The 14,368-nt window shown below is 32.5% G+C and overlaps 1 protein-coding gene across 1 annotated transcript in view; it reads right to left on the bottom strand.

Annotated features, from left to right (window-relative positions):
- LOC124369843 overlaps positions 1-14,368 on the bottom strand; it is a 337,436-nt gene that overhangs the window by 203,971 nt on the left and 119,097 nt on the right. The window lies entirely within an intron of this gene.

Below are 14,368 nucleotides of genomic sequence, written 5' to 3'. Positions count from 1 at the left end.
TTATTGGTATCCGCTGCCACCACCGGATGATTCCGGAAAAAGAAATAAAGTTTGTGCAACAACGTTTGAATTTTAAAAACACTGTTTATTAATGATTAATTTATAAAAATTACACAATTTGGATTGGTTAAAAAGGGGGAGAGCACTTCTGAATGATATAAAGTATTGGATTACATTATTAAAAGAATTTAGAAAATTTTATAATAGGGCGACAGAGAGTCACATGTCTACGAGTCTGAGGCCTGAACTAGACTGCCTTTCAGCACACGCAGGTGCTGACTCTGCATTGTCAGCAGTCTTACTGCTGACCTCCTCAACAGTGCTGTACTCTTTACAATTATTATTATGTCTTCATTTAAATTTTACCAAATGGATGAAATTGTTATAAAACCAAATAAGCATAATTTCCTGGATTATTGTTAATATTGGGTTCGGGTCGTTACAAATATATTAGCTTAACACATTGACTTCGGCGTAGTTTCGCCCCTGTCCGTTACGATGCAGCTAATACACTGAAACGGTAAACAAGTGGTAGAGCACGCGGTCCCCAGTGACCGCGCCACACCAAATGTGTTAATAAATGAAGAAGTAATACCATCAAGTCCCGGTGAGGTACCGGTTTTAAGAGAATATACAGCTGTTCTTAATTCAACTTCCGTGACAGGTCTCGAAACAATTGATCTAACAATGCTCTTTCACTTAAAACAATTTTTTAAATTAACGTGTAATAAAGGATTAGGCTCCTTTACTTTTTCACTTAGTTCCCCTGCAATAGATAGAAAATAATTATTAAATTCATTTGCTACCAGTTCAGGATTATGGACAGTGCTTCCTTCTATTTGTAATACTTTTGCAGAATCATTACACCTTTCCTGTCCTGTAATTTCCTTGGTCTCCTCGTGTTGACCAACAAAGGTAACTAAAAAATTGTAAAATTATTGTTTATTCATGCTAAAAGACCTCTGGGAATTGTGTCCTTCAGTCATCTTATATAAATTTTGTATATTAGGGAATATATTACAAGGTAGAAGAACACCACACCACGTGTCGTGTAATATGCTTTGCTGAAGTTGGATGTAAACTTTCAAATCTGTAGCTTGTCTATTGATATGTTTTAAAAACTTGCTAAAGGTGCATTAAAGGCTGTGTATAATATCTCCACAGGTGGCGAATCATAGATATACCCCCGCATATAACCCCGATACAAGGAGCAGTCAACTGTGTGGGTCTTTCAAGATGAGCCAAATCAACAAAATTTGTTTGTAAAAAAAGCGGGTGGTTGCCTGTTTCTTTGGCATTATCCGATCATGTGGCAATAGTGGCATTAAAGCAATGTAAGACAGTCTATTGTTAATGGTACAAACCATTTGTTTGCCAGAAGTCATTGGAGAAATTCAGAAAACGTCAAAGAAGAGGTGAATCGATCTTCATCATGGCGATGCAGGCTGCCACACACCGTTACTCAAATAATTGAATTTTTAGCAAGGAGAAGGTCGAGTTGTTGGGCCATCCACTATAGAGCCCTGCTTCAGCATGCAATCACTTCTTTTAGTTCTCGCACATCAAAAAACAAACTGAGCGATCAATGATTTTGAACACCGTAAGCAGCCGTTTTTTGCATTCAAAATAGTTTGGAGCTACCTCAGTCAGAGTGAAAAAAGTGGTTAGGAAATTATTGGTTCAAATGCATGGAAGATACATTAGCATATACTAAAACAATAGCAAGGTTTTTCCAAGAAGGATCTCTTTTAGTTTTAGAAAAACCATTACAATTTATTTACAGAACTAAGAAAGACAATATTGGTACAAAAAGTTATAAAAGCCAAAAAATAGTCAGATTTATTTTTATTTTGAAGAATAAATATTCTTGTTGATTTTAATTTAAGACAACTAATGACTATGCTTTAATCCTTTGGTTGCTGAACACTTTGTCAAAACAAATAAAAGTATTCGATACATCTCAAAGACTATCCTTGTTTTTGGATATTTAAATAACCAGTGTGTAAATACCGTATTAATATTTACCTTTTCCATGGGTATTTACTTGTCCCACATCACTACACACATTAATTATCATCTAAGTCTGTATATTAGCTAAATGTTAGTTTTGTTTCAGGGAGTTTATATTAGTGATATAGAAGAACATATTCTACAAAATTACACCAGAGAAGACCTAAGAAAAAATGGAATCCATTCCGTAAAAGATGTTCTTTCTCATGGCAAAGACTTGGTGACAGTCAAAGAAGAAAGAATATTTCCTAAAATCTCCAGTAAGTATGTGTAATATAAATTTGTTTGAAAAATTAATTTTCTTGTGCCCTGTGATCATGCACAATGAAATTTGTCTTTTCATCACTCTCAATACTGTATTTCTACAACACCAGTTTTAGTGAGTGCTTTTATTGATACTTGGCTGAAGTATTAAACACTAGAACTCCATTCAATATTAGTAAAAAGAGTTGCCTCTGTTGATTGTTTTAGACCTCCAGTGTCTCTCATCAGTGTGTAACAACTGCTCTTTCCAACCAACACAGCTTAAGTAGCAAGTAAGGTTATGATGCTTAATGTAACCTTGTGAATTCCATGGCTTGGCATATTTACATGTGCAATGACTTATCTTACCTACATCTTATCTGTCTAACACAGCATACGAGGGGGTACCAAAAAAAAACCGGAATTATTTTATAAAAATTATATATTATCAAATTTTTTACAATATGACCTTATCTCCTTCAAAATAATCTCCATTACAACTAATACAATTGTCCCAACGGTATTTCCATTGATCAAAACATTTTTTGTAGTCATCTTTAGAAATGGCTGCAAGCTCGAGCTTCGTTTTTTTCTTAACCTCTTCAACGCTGTCAAATCGTTGACCTTTCAAGCCTCTTTTCATGTGTGGAAATAAAAAAAAGTCGCATGGAGCGAGGTCAGGCGAGTAAGGTGCGTGGGGCAGCGGAACCAAGCCGTTTTTGGCTAAAAACTGCCTAACTGAGATGGCTGTGTGTGCCGGTGCGTTGTCGTGGTGGAAGAACCAGTCTCCAGTCTGCCACAAATCGGGTCTTTTTTGGCGAACACTGTTGCGCAATCTTCTTAAAATCTCCAAATAAAATGTTTGGTTGACAGTCTGACCTGGAGGAACAAACTCAGAATGAACAATGCCTTTAGCATCAAAAAAGCAAATCAACATGGTTTTGATGTTTGATTTGACTTGCTGACATTTTTTTGGACGAGGTGAAGATGGCGACTTCCATTGGCTTGACTGTTGCTTCGTTTCTGGGTCATAACCATAGCACCATGACTCATCACCAGTAATTACCTTTTCCAGAAAATCGGGATCATTTTCTAGATGTTCTTTCAGAAGGCGCCAAGTTTCAACTCGATCCGCCTTTTGATGGTCAGTCAGTAGTCGAGGAACAAATTTGGCAGCAACCCTTTTCAGTCCTAAATCTCCTGTTAAAATTCGCTGAACCGAGCTCCAAGTTAACCCACTACTCTCTGATAGTTCCTCAATTGTCTGTCGACGGTCGGTGAGCACAAGTTCACAAATTTTCTCAACATTTTCGTCCGTTCGAGAGGTTGATGGACGTCCAGAACGAGGTTTGTCTTCAATCGACATGTCACCATTTTTAAATCGAGCGAACCACTCGTAGACCTGAGTTTTCCACATAGCATCATCTTTGTAAGCTGTATTCAACATTAAAATAGTTTCTGCAGCATTTTTACCACGTAAAAAACAAAATTTCACAGCTGCACGTTGTTCACTTAAACTTGCCATGACAAAAAACGAAACAAGAACAAAACAGGGTTAGCGAAAACAGTCACTACGAACGAACAGAATGCACTAGGACAATGGAACTGGGGTCACTGAGTTCGCAATGGGTTGCGCGACACACGCCTAGCAGCAGGAATGTGTACTACACGCTGCCAGCAATACAATTCCGGTTTTTTTTGGGTACCCCCTCGTAAGTAGCAAGTATCATTATGATGCTTAATATAACCGTCATGAGTTCCAAGGCAACTTAATATTTACATGTGCAGTATCTCTTATCATTGTCAAATATCTGCTCTGTCCAACCAACACAGATTAAGTAACAAGTAGTGTTGTGATACTTAGTGTAACCATCATGAGGTCCATGGAAACTTCTTATTTACATTTGCAGTGTCTCTCATCAGTGTCAAACATCTGCTCTGTCCAATCAACACAGATTAAGTAATAAGTAGTGTTGTGATGCTTAGTGTAACCATCATGAGGTCCATGGAAACTTCTTATTTACATGTCCAGTGTCTCTCGTCAGTGTCAAACATCCAATCAATACATGTTAATAAAAAAAAGTGATGACAGTCGCTTAAGAAAACCTTTAGTAGATGTTTGTGCCGGTTATACATTTAGGTGTCCATGAAGACAGTGTTGTAGAGTTTGTTTATAATGCCTGAATAAGGTCATGTTTATGTTTTGAGTTTCAATTTAGTAATTAATATTATATTACACATGATTTTGCATTGTTTTAAATGGTTTATATCATGAAAGTATTGAAATTTGGAAAAGAATAAAAAAAGAGCTTTTTATGGTGAAAAATAAACTTGAACTGAATATTTTCCGAAACCCTGTGCTTTTTAGCAAAATGAACCTATAATTGTATGAATTATAAATTGAATAATTTTTATAATTGTTTATTGTGCAGTATTAGGTTACTTTATACATGATTTTAGGCTGTTTTTAAATGCTCTTTTTAATACATGTATTACAATTTAAAAATACATTTTTCTTATATTAGTTAATTTACCTTAAACTGCATTTTATTTTGTTTCCGTAGAAAAGTCACTGTCCAAAGTGATTTTTAATTATTTTAAATTATATAAACATTTTATCGTTATATATATATATATTCTTATGAATAGTTCATTTACCTTTCAAACGAATTCAAAAAAGCTTTTAATGATCAAAAATCAATTTTAAGTGAAACCTTGTGATTTAGTAAAAATAATGTCTAGCAATTAACTATCTATAAAAATGTTGTTTATGGTACAAATATTAGGTTATTACATATGATTTTGAGTTGTTTTTAAATTCTCTTTATCATGGAAGTATTGAAATATCTAAATAAAAATTTTTGATAATAGTTATTTCACCTCAAACTTGATTTTTATTTTGTTTCCGTGGAAATTTAGCTGTTTAAAGTGATTTTGTAATTTTAAAAACTATACAAATATGTCATTGTTAAATGTTTCTGATACATAATTTATTTACCTTTTTGAAAGAATGCAAAAGGAGCTTTGTATGATCAAAAATAATTTTTATGTATATTTTTTTTCTAAAACCTTGCGTTTTTGTCTAAAACCCTCTGGCACTTTTCGCATAGTCACAAAAAAAAACTATACTTTTCAACATGGATTAATAGGGTCCAAATAGGGTTATGATTGTTAATGTAACCATCATCGTTGGTAAGAAAAAGACTTGAGCTCAGATTTCTCCGATGCTGGTTTTGTATCGCTTGCTGTGTAATTTTGCAGTGTTTCACCATAGCTTTCACCAAAAGTCGAGTCTTGTTAAAGAAAATCATCTAGAATCACACCCTTATTGGCCCAGGAACAGGTCCATCTTTCTGGCTGACAGAATTAGTGGACTTTTTTTGGTTTTTTGGAGAAAGTGTGTGATTTCATTCCATATACTGCATTTTGTTATTATACTCACAGCTAACATGCTTTATCCATCTTTCATCACCAGTTACAATAGAATTGAGAAGTTCATTACCTAGTTTATCGTAGTTTTCTAAGAAATTCAGTGATGCAGCTAAACTTTGTTTATTGTGGTTGTTTTCTGTAAGGATTTTTCAAACCCACTTGGCATAAAATTGTAGGTAGCCAAGCTTCTCTACAATTTCATCAATAGTGAAATTTGGGGGAAATATTCTGAAAAGTTCAGTAATCAGGCTAGGTTGACCACTGCGATTTTCTTTGTGAATATTGATGCAGCCATTTTAAAAATTAATACACCACTGCTTCACTCTGCTTTCATTCATTATTCAATTGCAATTAACATTATAAAGATGGTGATGAATTTCAATTAGTTTGTTGATTTTTGCAAAGAAAACTAACTGTTGAACACACTTCACAGGTGGCAGGACTTTCACTTGTAGTTTCATTACTACAGCTTGATGTGAACTGGGTGTAGTAATCTTTTTATTTCATGATGGATGCCTGGCCCTGTCCACTGTCAAGCTAGTCACAAACATTTTTTACTTTCTGAACAACCCTTTTACATGTGCAGAGTTTCTCATCAGTAAAAAAATGTGCTCTGTTCAACCAACTCAGTCGAAGTATAGAGTGGTATTACTAATTATTAAAGTGGTATTAGTGTGGACAACTTTAAGATTGATTGAGTTGTTTCAAAACTTCAATCCAAGTTTCTTTTTGTTAATAAAATTACAGAAAAATGAAATATTGTAGTGTTTTACAGTAAACCATTCAAGATAAGTTCTGATAAGAAATGATTGCAAAAAGTGAGTTTATTGCAACTAATGTTGATGGTTTATACAAAATGTTATTGAGTGGCTAGAAAATAACCAGACTTTTATTGGAACGAACGCAATAAGGTTGAACATCATATGGCCGATCACGTAACCCCCCTCCCAACCTTTCATGTATTTCATCTGGCTACTGTACTAATTCCACCCATAAAACCAGTTACAAACAGTTTACCTTTTGTCTCTGCATTGGACAAAATGTTCAGTATCCAGAAAGCAGCATGTGAAAATCTAAAGTCTTTTCAAACTTGGAAAATTTATAAGTTTATTATTATTATTTATTATTATTATTTTTATTATTATTTATTATTATTATTTTTATTATTATTTATTATTATTATTTATTATTATTATTTTTATTATTATTTATTATTATTATTTATTATTATTATTATTTATTTGTAATGTTTTCACATGCTGCTTTCTGGATACTGAACATTTTGTCCAACGCAGGGACAAAAGGTAACTGAAGCATTTGTAATGTCACTGTAAGTGTACGGTGACGACTGTTTATCATGAACACAAATGTTTGAGTGGTTTAAACGATTTAAAGATAGCTGAAAACACACGCGTTAGCCGACCATCGCCATCAATAACTGAAGCTAACATGGGAAAGATCGGTAACCTTGTACAACTATACTATCGATAATTAGTCAGAATTACTACATTAGCGCTCTGACTACCCTACGTGAGTGTGTATAGAGAAAACTGAATGATTTTTTGAAAATCAAGATCCTCCACCAGGACAACGCTCCACCTCTCCAAGCTTTGTCAGTGAATGTTTTTGGCCTGACACAACATCCTAGTCTTTGATGATCCACCCTGCTCACCCAACTAGACTTTGACTGTGACTATTTTCGTTCACTAAAGTCAAGTCAGCTTTGAAAGGAATGAGATTTTTGACTGTTGAATCATTAAAAAAAAAGTGACAAAAGTCATGAACAGAGTTATGGAAAATGATCAGCTACGGTGGAATAAGTACAGGGCCAGATGAAATGTGAGCAGGAGTCATGTGACTGGCTGTACGATATTCAGCTTTATTACGTTCAGTCTGTGGGTCTGCCAATACTAATCCGGTTATTTCTAGCCACACTTTGTATCCAGACAAATTTTAATTTATTGAGACAACTTTTGTGGTTGATGTATCAATTCAGACATGTGATTCCATCCTGATGAAGGAATGTTGTGTAATGTCAAAGCTTTTCATTCTGAAGTTTTATTCTTAATGTCAGATACAATCTATTTTGATTATTGGTTTAAAAAAATGTACAAATCGCTAATGTTGTGTTAGGACATTCTTTATTTTATTTGAATTGTATAATGAAAAATTCTGTTTTGTAGGATCTGTGTAACTATCTTGTGCATTGTGTAATGACTGTCACCCTAACCCAATATTTACACAAAATATGAATTTGTGGTAGTGAATAAATTGAATTAATTTAAGGCCTTTTGTAAAGACATTGTTTAATAATGTCACACAGACTCCTATACTATACATATAAACCATTAGTTATGCAGCAAGTCTGTAACTTTGTAGGCCTACATCATCTCCTTGGGTACCAGTACTTAATAAAAAGGTTTGGAAAATAATTTTATTTGTCTCTTCTTGATTTTTTTAAATGTTCTACGTTTTTCTTATTAATAATGTTTTTTATGATTCATAAGCTGTATTATATAATACCAATGAAAATGGTAAAATTCAATAAAGACAATGTGTACCATTATAAATTAAAGAATGTGGCTGAAAGACCAGGTCAAGTTGCCACACATGTACATATCTCCACACTCATGAGGATTGCAGCCATAATGGTTCCTTTCTATCTATCAATATCCATCCCTCTTGTCATTCCTACTAACATGGGCCACTAACATATAGATGTTGTGACTTTTTCATTCTGAAGTGGCAGTTTCAGTGTATTGTACATTGATTGTTATCATTCTTCTTGTAATGATGTTTACTATATGCATATACTATTTACTTTAGGATAAAATTTAAAAAATTACAAAAAATATATATTTTATTTTGGAAAGTGCAGTAGATGATTAACAGGGTGGAAATATAACTGATCCTAATACTCTGGACTAGCATGTGTGAGGTCTGTATGTGTGGGTGGGAAACTACTTAAGCCCAGCCGCAATCCCTCTTTAATAATGTTATTGTAGGCCTTGTGGTTTAATTTACACACAACATGATAGTCTAAGATTTTACTTATGGTTTAAATACTGTTGATATTGGTAAAAGATAATTTTAACATTTTACTCTAAAAAGGCATTGAAAATGATTCACTACACTGAATTTCAGTGTTAAATACTTTAGAGTGTTTAAATACATTATTTCCCATACATTCAAGTTTGACTTTTCTTATTTCACATTTTTGGATCATCAGAATCTTGATCCATATGAATAAATACTACTAATGAGTACATATGGTATTTTTTTAATTTTCTTATAAGGTTATAATACATAAATAATATAGTTTTATGTATTATGTAATACATAAAATATTTATGTAATCTTACAAAATTACATGGTAAAAATACATACTGTTACTTGTGGCAGTCATACAAATGATTATGAAATACTAAAAATACTGAAATACTGTAAACACTACTGTCCAGTTACGGAGCCCCCCCAGCAGCCTGGCTATTTTGTAGTCTATAATTAAGTACCCTTATAGGTTGCTCTCTTATCACCAACTCATTATCCGTGAAATAACCCTTCTTAATGTTTTACTTGTCCAATCTATAATTAAAGAAAGCTGCAATATCTCGTATCCTTGCAGGTGTGGAATGTTGTTTTAAAAAATTTCTAAATTATAAAAGAATTACGAATTAGATTCATTCTAAATATATGAAATTTGATTGTTAACTTTTGCTTTGATCCTACTAAATTAAGAAAATGATAAAAGAGAGTAGATCTAAAGGGGCAACTCACTAAAAGCTAGGACAGGTACTCCTTGAGGAACGTGAAAACTAGGAAGTGAAATGAGAGACTTGTATGAGTTAAAATAAGTTTAATTAATGTATGAACTAAAAATACAATATACAGATCAATTTGATTAAGTACAATTCAACAAAGGATTGTAATCTTGAAGAAGCAAACCTTTTGCATAATTGTTTAAACTAAATTAGATAGAAATAAAACATTTGAAATATATTAAAATTATGTATAAAGACTGTATGAATATATTAATGATTATGTGTTGGAATCTAGAATGTTTCTAGAATGACTAGTTATTAATTACTTAATTATGAATAGATAGAACTTGCATAATGTTAAAGAGAATTATAATATCCAATTTTGAATACACACAATCACATTACACAGCTGCTTGAGCCATCATGGCGGAGCTCCTGCGCACGTGATCAGCATTGTTAAAAGAATACCCAGTAGACTGACCTTTTTTCCATCCTCCCGTATCATCTGGTAGATTGACTCCTTTGCCACATCTTCCATCAGGAGAACCAACATACTATTTATGATTTTTGATCAAACTGATGACCATGATTTGCGGTTGCTATATAAGGTGAGAGAAGTTCAAATAATTTTATGATGAATTGTAAGAATCATGCACGTGGAGGTTAAAGTACAAGGAAATAAAGAGTCTGCAAAACCTGGTAATCTTGGGTCGAAGATAACCAGATGACTAATGGAAGTGTATGATCAGAAGATATGTAAGAGTTCTATGAGATAGCGAATGTTTGTCTAAAGTCGATGAGAACGGAAGTCTCGTTCAGGAAAAGATAGTGTTGTGAATTAAGGGAATGTCTTACGCAATGTATTAAACAGGGAATTATTCTAAATACATTAAGCAACTTAATATCAACTTATGGTTGTGGTTTATGGTTATGGTTTATTTGTAAGAATTTTAACTAATGCGTAAACTTATCAGTAAATGCCATTAGTTAATTTCAGTTATTAAGGTTCTTGTTGATTGTATGTTCATTTATGTTTCAGAGTCACCAGACGTCTCGTATTCAGGCACAATAGATGATTATAATTTGATAAGAAGTGAAAATGACTTTGGTAATTTTGAGCTAGATTTCAATAATGAAGATATTTGGGAGTCTGAGTCTGAAGAATTATTGAGTAACTGCACAATCAAACACGGTTTTGATTCTACATTTGATTCACAAAAACACCAAATAGAGAGGTAACTATAAACGAATAATTATTATATACATTTATGTTTTTAAAATATTTTATTTACATAGGAGGAATGCATTTACGAAAAGTGTGTGGGACTCACTCTGTTCCACACATGGCACAGCGATAGCCACTAAACCCCCTACGGGCCATGGGAGTCCAAGCCGGGAATCTTTTTCAGGATTACTTCATGCCTGCGCCCCTAACAGAGCCGTGCTACTTTTCCAGGAGCTTTAGTGTCAGTCAGGTAATCCTCTTCTTATTTCATGCAAAGGACCACGTGGACAAAAGCAGAAATGACATTACACAAGTCCTCGCTTTGCAGCATTAGTCCTACCACGGTTGTGACGCGACATCACTGATAGTAGAGACAAGCGTTCTTTTGTGTTCAGTGAAACACTCGCACTTGAACGACGAATGATGAGTGATCATCGTCGTCCGGCATTGCGCTGTAATGTTTTAAAAATATTATATCACACATCAGCAAAGCTATTATACAGGACATTTATTTTAGATTTTATGTTATTTCTTGTGCGTGCTGAATTGTGACTCAATACACACTTTAAAACAATTTAGAAAATCTATCATTATGAAACCTTAAAAGACAATATTGTTGTAGGTTTATACATACAGTGGTTTTGGGTTAGTTGCAATCAATTACAAATTAGGTTTGTAAACATATTTATTTGTATTGTTTCATAGCTATTGTCTTCTTCTTAGAATTTTGTACAGGCACTATTTTAAGGTGTAATGAGATATAAAAAACCATCTAAATATTCAATTTGTTGTAAATAATTTGAGGATTCCAAAACGTTTGTCTGATTGAGTATAACTATTTGTTTCCTAATTTTGAATGGCCACTGTCTTGATGTAAGCTTGAAAGATTTAAAAAGTGAATAAATATATAAAACTTATTTAATGTTTCTAACAAAAGTGTCATTTTGGGCCTATGATATAAACAGACAAGATCAAAATGTTACACAAATGTGAATGTCTGTCATCTAGAAACTTTTATTGTTAAGACTGATTAATGATCATATCCTAACTATATACAAATACTGTCTCTGTCTCAAGTTAGTCGGAATCCATTAAAAATTACAGCAGTTATCATATTTACAAGTCCGTGTATATTAAGCTTATACACAATTACATTATCACATGTTTGTGGTTTAGGGTGCTGGAGACCAAAATAAGGAAAAATTAGAAAATTAACGAGTTATTTCAAAAAAAGTTTGATAAAAAATACCCTATTAGTGAAAAATGTTTGATTAGCTAACAAAATACCTAAAATTACTATGCAAATATCAAGAAATTATTTTAATAATATACATATAGAAATATTTAATAATTCTAAATTTCATGTAAATGTGGGCTCTGAATCAAAATATTTTGATTGTATAATTTATATCTCTTAAGGCGCAATAACTTTTTTATTTAAAAAAATATGTGTTCACAATAATTTTTAATTTTTAGTACACTCTGCAGCAATAGATTTTTTTATTCTAAAAGTTACTTTCTGCAGTGGGTCCTTTTCGTTGGGCTATGTCAAATAATATAGATGTAGAATGTAGAATATATCATTTAAAAAGAGAACCATGTTTATAATGTTCAGCATATTGAATTATTACATTCATATTTCTTTAGGAATGATGAAACACAGCAAGAGCCTGAGATTGATTGTAATATTAGTGATGGAATGATAAGAAACTTCAGAACCATTTTAGAGAAATATCCTCATGGGATTTGGCTGACTGATTTACCTCAATTATATAAGGTGAGTGTTATGAATGTCTCAATTAAGTAATATAGTTAGATTATATATTACTAAAGATAGATATTGGAAATATTTCTGAAAGTTTAAGAATACATAACCCATTGAGGTAGAGACACACACGCTGGTTCTGTGGTCGGCATTTGATATTACACTGTTCACGTAATTCACTGTGTTTCCACTAGATACTGTTGGTATGTCTTTTACTAAGTGTTTAAATGCACAAACAAATAAATAATTTAATTTTTATAATGTTGTTAACCTGATTTTTTAAATATTTGGTGTTTATTTTGCTTCTGATCAGCTGATAGCTCATCTTGTATACTATGATTGAATACATTTGCAACATTGCATTACATTGTATTTTATATACAAATGTAGAGGAACCATTATTTTAAACAAAAGTTTCAAACTGTATTGCTCTATCATAAACAAAATTAAAGTTAGTGTGGTATAACTAAACACTTACATTTTCACCTAAATTAATTGCTGCTACAAGACCTGCAGAGGCTCATATGAAATAATGAGTTTATTCCTCCACAAAAATATGGTTTTACAAAAATCTACGTTCTAGGAATATTGGTACACTGCCACTTCATCCAGTAGTGTGGCAGCGCAATAATAGAAAAAATGTTTATTTGCTATTGTCCAAACTCCACTTTATAGACTGCTCACTCTGTGCCGTCTGCTAATCACTTTGCTTAATCTTATCAATACAAATTGCCTTATTTAACTAATGTACTTTCAATTGATTAGACATTAAATCTTTCTCTTGTTACTATATTAAGGAAACGAACATTTAACATTTAACAGGAGCAAATATAAAAATAAATATAACACACATATACAAATAAATAATATAACAATGAGTAATAAATAAATACACACACTATCTACAGTTTAACAAAATAAATGTAATGACGAGAAACCAATAAATAAGCCGACAAACAATAAAATTATACAAGTGTATTGTTTAAGAAACTGATATCACTATTTTCAAATAACCATTTTTTCAAATTAATACTAAACAATTTTATTGTGCTTCAGTCTGTAACTTCAGAAGGCAGTTGATTAAAGTATTTTGGCCCAACATGTTTAAAAGTTCCTCCCCAGCATTGCATCGCATACTGCAGCCTAGAGTCAACTAGTACAAAATATAGTGTTCTCAACAGCTTTTTACCACAAATATTTTTAAAAATTAAAATTTTCGTAATGATGATTTTTAACATTTTAAATAAATAATTAATATGATTTTCCCAAGTTAGTTTCTTATCTAAAAATACTCCAAGATACTTGAAGCTGTCTACTTTCCCTATACTTAGACAGTTACAATAATTAGTTTCAGCACAGTTTAGGATTTGGTACTTCTACCCGGTTTGGAAATGAAAACTTCTAAAATCAAAATTTATATATTTAGTTTTGTTAACATTTATTTCCATTTTATTACTATCGCATCTGATTCTAAAAATTACTAGATCTTCTGTTATTTGTCTCCAGAGTGGTAAAATATTTTGTTCAGTATAAAACAGAGTAATATCGTCCACGAATGCGCTAGGGACGCCATTAAAATTAGACCTTAAAAGGTCATTAATAAAAACCAAAAAAAGAGTAGCCTATAGGACAGAGCCTTGCGGCACACCTGATTTCACAGAAAGGTATGAACTAAAACTATTTTTAATTTGTACTTGTTGGGTTCTGCCCTGTAGAAAACTATTAAACCAATTTAGGGCTATTTCTCTTACTCCCAGTGCATCTAGTTTCAGTAATAGTATTTTGTGATTAACCAAGTCAAATGCTTTTTTGAAATTTATAAATAAACCGGTGGATTTGTTTCCTTCATTAAGGTTTGTGTAAATGTAGTCCGTAACCTCAACAAGAGCATCCTCGGTGGAGTTCCCTTTCCTAAAACCGTATTGTCTACTG

This window comes from Homalodisca vitripennis, chromosome X (assembly GCF_021130785.1).
Source record: "Homalodisca vitripennis isolate AUS2020 chromosome X, UT_GWSS_2.1, whole genome shotgun sequence".
Taxonomy (NCBI): domain Eukaryota; kingdom Metazoa; phylum Arthropoda; class Insecta; order Hemiptera; family Cicadellidae; genus Homalodisca; species Homalodisca vitripennis.
The sequence above is the reverse complement of the archived record's forward strand: the minus strand, read 5'-3'. Positions and strand labels throughout refer to the sequence as shown.